This window comes from Saccopteryx leptura, chromosome X, assembly GCF_036850995.1.
Source record: "Saccopteryx leptura isolate mSacLep1 chromosome X, mSacLep1_pri_phased_curated, whole genome shotgun sequence".
NCBI classification, from domain to species: Eukaryota; Metazoa; Chordata; class Mammalia; order Chiroptera; family Emballonuridae; genus Saccopteryx; species Saccopteryx leptura.
Window position 1 is genome coordinate 40,486,743 of NC_089516.1, and position 7,049 is coordinate 40,493,791.

Here is a 7,049-nt window from a genome sequence, read left to right on the forward strand (position 1 = left end):
GGAAGAAGTTCTTAAAAGAACTATTGAGTAGGTGGGTGCCATTACTACTGAATCCCATGTCGGGATAGTAAAAGGTACATTGGGTCTGATGAGTTGAGACTCACTGCTCTCAGGTGACCTGAAGCACTGTCGAGTTTCTTAAGAGATGGTGGGGTCCATAAAGGGAAAGTTCAGATAATCTGTTGCTGATGGTGGGAGAAGACAGAGTCTGGAGGAATTGGGGGTGGCTTGAACAGAGAAACAACATGTCAGTTAGATCAACTTCAAAGAAGCCTGATGATGGTGGGTTCAGAATTCTGGGATAAAGAAGTGACATATGCATTAATATTAATGTGGTATGGTTCCTGAACGTGGTGGCAGAACTGTCTGCTTTTAGAAATGAATTAGCCTGACTTTCTTACCAGGAGAATGGGACCATTATATAGATTCTTGAGTGCACATTAAGATACCCTGTTTGAGGAGGACATTGAAGACAGATTCTCTTCTGTCTTCCACCAATTTTGAAAATGGACACTGGGACAGGAAAGTGGCAACGTGTGCTATAAAATTTTGATTTTAACGGGAATGTCAGAAGCAGCTGGCCTCCCTTGTTAAGGGAGCTCCCCTGTGCACAAGCTGACTGGGACTTCTGCAAAGGCCCAACTCAGAACGTTGGCTATTGTGGGTCAAACCAGGTGGTTACAGATGGCCTGGTGAAGTCCAGTTATACTCCAGCTGGCCTACAGCATATTAATATGTTTAATTTGCAAGGAATATTTCTACCTGATATGTTAGTAGACACACAAGGGTTAGGCAAGGCACATATCTCACTGAGGCATCCCATGGTAATAGAGAGCCATTTACAAAATAAGAGAAATTTGGCTTGATCGTGATTTACAAGATCTGATGAGTCAAACCCAGCATGGGGAGACAGGGAGGGTTGGATGGTCTTTGTGTTGAAGAGGAGATGTCCACTTGCCCATCACTAAAGACAGGAACGCCTACGATTGGGGGACAAAAGGAGGCATAGTGTGGCTGGGGTGATCTGAGTAGACTCAGTGTAAACCCTCTGATTCTTTTCCAGGCCGAGGATGGCTGAGATCTATCCAAGCACTCACTTTTCCAACAGCTAGATTTTTGTTTCTTGTTTTTAAACTATAGGGGCAGTTTCCAGCCTGACCAGGTGGTGGCACAGTGAATAGAGCATCGGCCTGGGAAGCTGAGGACCCAGGTTTGAAACCCCGAGGTGGTCGTCTTGAGCACGGGATCACCAGCTTGAGCGCAAGGTTGCTGGCTTGAGTATGGGGATCACAAACATGACCCCATGGTCACTGGCTTGTGCCCAAAGATCTCTGTCTTGCAGCCTAAGGTTGCTGGCTTGAGCAAGGGGTCACTGGCTTGGCTAGAGGCCTCCAATCAAGGCATATGAGAAAGCAATTAATGAACAACTAAGGTGCCGCAATTATGAGTTGATGCTTCTCATCTCTCTCCCTTCCTGTCTGTCCCTCTCTCTTTCTCTCTCTTGCTACCCCCCCCAAAAAAAAACAATAAAAAATGAACAAACAAACAAAAAAACCTGGGACCGTATTTCTTCTGAGGTATGAGGATTTGAACTTTTTCTCTTGTAGGAATGCCAGTTAAGTGTCCTGCTTTCTCCACTGTTTTTTTTTAAATTAAATTTATTGGGGTGACATTGGTTAATAAGATTATTATAAGTTCCAAGTGTACAATTCTATAATACATCATCTGTATATTGCATTGTGTGCTCATCACTCAAAGTTTAGTCTCCTTCCATCAAGACATATTTGACCTCCTTTACCTTCTTCAACCTCCCAAGACCCCCTTCCCTATGGTAACCTCTCCACTGGCTTTTGAGTTTTATTGTGAAATGAGCTATAAGCCAAGGGCTGCATTTGTAATCCTTCAGGAATGTTGGGCAGATGAAACTTTGGAGAAAAGACCACTGTGTGGGGCCTTCAGAATCATCCACCTTGGAAAACCTTCTGTAGCAACCACTTACTTCATTATCATAATCTCAGGAGTAGTCATGCGAGTTGGCTTTGCACCTATTGGTTTTGGACCAATTTGATGTAATGAAACTCAGCTTATTTATCGCATTCAATATTCAGGTGCAGAAGGAAGAGGAAACTATTCTCCATGGTCACATTATTCTTTGATAAGTAGAATGTATATATTTTATTCACTCATCGATTCCATCTCTCATTCTCCACTCCCATTTCCAACCCTCTCCAATGGTTTTGTTTTGAAAACCTGAGTAGCAAGCACACAGCCTACTGGTTACTGAAGTTACTCTTAGGTGAAGACCAGGAGACAAGCAGCTGAACAGAGTTTCTCAGTCCTAGTCTGGCTTCAGCTTCCCAAAGGCTTCAGGAGCGCTGCTTCTGGGGAAGTCAGTGGGTGAGGTCATGTGTGAGTCCAGGGAAATAAACACGAGGCTCCCACAGTCAGTGCACCTGCAGGACTATTGTGTGGACCGGGAGTGAGCTGTCTGGTAACAGTGCGGTTTGATAAGGAGTGGGCCCCTCTGTCCACTTCTAATACCCCTGACCCCCTGCCGGCCAAGAGTAGATGACAGCGGATAACTTCTGTGGGGTGGAATGTGTGTCCCTCCGCGGTCCAGGCTGCTGCAGTGCTTTAATGGAGGGCTTGCAGGAGCTTCGGCAGCGCGTGATCAAGGTTAGCCAAGTACAGACACTGTGAGGCAGACTCACCTGGGCATTCTGTCCTCAGGTCAGCAGATGACAGGTGGGGCTGTTTCCTCCTTAGCGAAGAGCAGGTACTAAAAGATGACTATCATGGAATGGGTGACCTAAGACAGGGGAATATACACTTTATTTTTTCTTTCTCCCTTTCATGTTCTGCTTATTCCACATTATCCACATTATCATCCCTCCCCAAGTTCTGCCATATAAGTATGTTTTTGAATATGTTTAACTTATATCCTTTTGTTTGAGTTCTTTTCTTTTTCTTTTTTCTTTCTTTTTTTTTTTTTTTTGTATTTTTCTGAAGCTGGAAACGGGGAGAGACAGACAGACTCCCGCATGCACCCGACCGGGATCCACCCGGCATGCCCACCAGGGGGCGATGCTCTGCCCACCAGGGAGCGACGCTCTGCCCCTCCGGGGCGTCGCTCTGTTGCGACCAGAGCCACTCTAGCGCCTGGGGCAGAGGCCAAGGAGCCATCCCCAGCACCCGGGCCATCTTTGCTCCAATGGAGCCTTGGCTGCGGGAGGGGAAGAGAGAGACAGAGAGGAAGGAGAGGGGGAGGGGTGGAGAAGCAGATGGGCGCTTCTCCTGTGTGCCCTGGCCGGGAATCGAACCTGGGACTTCTTCACGCCAGGCCGACGCTCTACCACTGAGCCAACCGGCCAGGGCCTTGTTTGAGTTATCTGGTGTGTATGAGCATGCATTTGTAAGTTCTGTGAATAGTGTTTTGTATACAGCTTATTCTTTTTTGGTCAGTGCTATTTGCTAAAGATCATCAGTGGTACTGTGTGTACATGTCACTCACTGATCTAAGTGCTGGAAGGCTGACTATGGAGTGTGTCCCTTGCTATTTCTCTGTGCACTCCCCTGGTGATGGGCACCCAAAATGTCTCTAACTCCCCACTGTTACACACCACACCATAATCAACATTTTCCTACATGACGCTTTCTGGATCTGTGTGAGAACTTCTTCAGAGGGTCCATGGGGAGACTGAATTGAACTACACACCGCCACATTCATCTCTGGAATGGTCACGGGGGGCTCCCTGTGCCCACCGCATTCCTGTTACAGGACTTGGCATGATTCAACTTTTTAAAATTTTGCTCATTGATAAGATCTAAAGTGAAATCTCATTGTAGTTTTATTTTGTGTTTTTCTGATAACCAATGCGTTTGAGCATCTTTTGATGATGACAGAAAGGAAGGGAGAGAGATGAGAAGCATCAACTCATAGTTGTGGCACTTTAGTTGTTCATGGATTGATTTCTCATACGTGCCTTAACCAGGGGGCTACAGCCGAGCCAGTGACCCCTTGCTCAAGCCAGTGACCTGGGGCCCAAGCCAACAACCTTGGGCTTCAAACCAGAGAGCATAGGGTCATGTCTATGATCCCACGTTGAACATTATTTTTTTATGCCTGTTAGCTTTTTGGGTTTTTTACTTCAGGAAATTGTTTGTACATATACTTTGCAGACCTATATGTGGAGTTCCCCTCCCTACTGTTTTTCCTTCCTATGTGGGCTCCACTGATAGTCCTGACTCTGTGGAAAGGCTGGACCCTTAACCCGGCTTCCAAACTCTGTGTAAAGCACTATTATTTCCATATAAATTTTAGGGTCACCTTATCAGATTTATTTTTGCCAGATTTATTCTTTTTTTTTTTTTCTTTTTTGTATTTTTCTGAAGCTGGAAACGGGGAGAGACAGTCAGACAGACTCCCGCATGCGCCCGACCGGGATCCACCCGGCACGCCCACCAGGGGCGACGCTCTGCCCACCAGAGGGTGATGCTCTGCCCCTCCAGGGCGTCGCTCTGCTGCGACCAGAGCCACTCTAGCGCCTGGGGCAGAGGCCAAGGAGCCATCCCCAGCGCCCGGGCCATCTTTGCTCCAATGGAGCCTTGGCTGCGGGAGGGGAAGAGAGAGACAGAGAGGAAGAAGGGGGGGCGGGGGTGGAGAAGCAAATGGGCGCTTCTCCTATGTACCCTGGCCGGGAATCGAACCCGGGTCCTCCGCACGCCAGGCCGACGCTCTACTGCTGAGCCAACCGGCCAGGGCCTGCCAGGTTTATTCTTAATTCACATTTTTAGATGTTATTACAACTGGAATTAAAATTTTTTTCTATGGCCAATTTTCATTGTTACACACAGTTGATATACACAATTGTTTGGTGCATATTGATTTTCCTTCTTGCAACTTGCTGGATTTACTTGTTAGTTGTAGTGGTGGTGTTGCTGTTGTTTTTGGTAGATTTAATTGGATTTTCTACTTAAATAATCATGTCATCTTCAAATACAGTTTTCCTTCATCCTTACCAGTCTGGATGCATTTTATTTCCTTTTCTTGCCTGATTGAACTGGCAAAAACCTTCAGTACAATGCTGAATGGAAGCGGTGACAGCAGTCCTTCCTGTCTTGTTTCTGATCTTGGTAGAGATGGGGAATGTTCAGCTCTTCACCACTAAATATGTTAGCTGTGGGCTTTTTGTATGTCAGCTCAAAGAAGTTCCTTTCTATTCCTAGTTTGCCAAGAGGTATTTTCTTTTTTAAAATCAGGAACAAGGTATTTAATTTTGTCAAATGCTTTTCTGCATTTATTGCAATGATCTTATGAATTATGTCTGCGATGGTTATTGAGGCTGGGACTTTTTCCAAACTCAGAAAGGACCCAAGGGAATTTAGAACAGAGATTATAATTGGCTTTTGTTGGCCCTGGTGGGTTGGCTCAGCGGTAGAGCGTCGGCCTGGCGTGCGGGGGACCCGGGTTCAATTCCCGGCCAGGGCACATAGGAGAAGCGCCCATTTGCTTCTCCACCCCCCCTTCCTCTCTGTCTCTCTCTTCCCCTACCGCAGCCAAGGCTCCATTGGAGCAAAGATGGCCCGGGCGCTGGGGATGGCTCCTTGGCCTCTGCCTCAGGCGCTAGAGTGGCTCTGGTTGCAACAGAGCAAAGCCCCGGAGGGGCAGAGCATCCCCCCTGGTGGGCAGAGCATCACCCCTGGTGGGCGTGCCGGGTGGATCCCGGTCGGGCGCATGCGGGAGTCTGTCTGACTGTCTCTCCCCGTTTCCAGCTTCAGAAAAATACAAAAAAATAAAAATAAATAAATAATTGGCTTTTGTTTCCAAGATATTGGGAGAAGACACAGGGAAGGATGGCCTTCCTCTGTGCTTTCTGCATGGCACTGCAGAAACTCTTTTCCTTTCAATCCCGTCAGTACAAAAGTAAAAATGCTAACAACAAATATAGAGAGCTTACTTCATGCCAGACCCTATTCTAAACATGTTATTTATACTGCTCACAAAAATCAGGGGATATTTCAAAATGAATATGAAGCGATACAGTATCCCCTAATTTTTGTGAGCAGTATATATTAACATATTTAATATCCTTAATCACCCTGTGAAATAAGTGCTATTGTTATTATCGTTATTACCGAAGATAAAACTAAGGAACTGTGGAGCTGAAGTGACTTGCCCAGCGATGAAATGGCAGATCTTGGATTTGAACCCAAGCAGTCTATTTCCAGAGTCCATTGCACTACCCTGCTCTCATGTACAGTGTAGCACTGACCCCTGCTTGCACATTAGTAGAAAAGCCCTGTCCTCCTCATCCCCACTATCTATACAAACCTTGAGGCTTCAGAATATGTTATATCTTTTGTATCTGTGGTGCCTTTGGCCAAATCTGGCATCAGTGAGAGTTTCTCACTGATATTGACAACCAAATATATGTATTTGGAAACAAAACTATGAGCCCTGGCTGGTTGGCTCAGTGGTAGAGCATTGACCCGGTATGTGGATGTCCCAGGTTTGATTCCTGGTCAAGACACACAGGAGAAGCGGCCACCTGCTTCTTGACCCCCTCTTCTCTCTCTTTCTCCCTCTCTCTTCCCCTCCCACAGCCATTGCTTGATTGGTTTGAGCACATCACCCTGGGTGCTGAGGATGGCTCTGTGGAGCCTCTACCTCAGGTGCTAAAAATAGCTCAGTTGCAAGCATGACCCCAGATGGATCCTGGTTAGGGCGCATGCAGGAGTCTACCTCTCTATCTCCCCTCCTCTCACTTGTTAAAAAGATTTTTAAAAAACTATGCAAGAAAAATAACACATTAAAAAAAAACACTTATTGTCCTCAGATTGACCAAAAAAAAAAAAAAAAAAAGCATTTATGAAGCAAGATCAGGAAGCTACAAACAGAAACATTCAGAGAACAACAACAAAAAAATGCTCTTAGAGTCAAACAATAATCAAAGAAGGCTCCTCAAAACAGCCAGAGAAAAAGAACACCTACAAAAAAAACACACCAAAAAACACACCCGACCAGGTGGTGGCGCAGTGGAGAGAGCGTC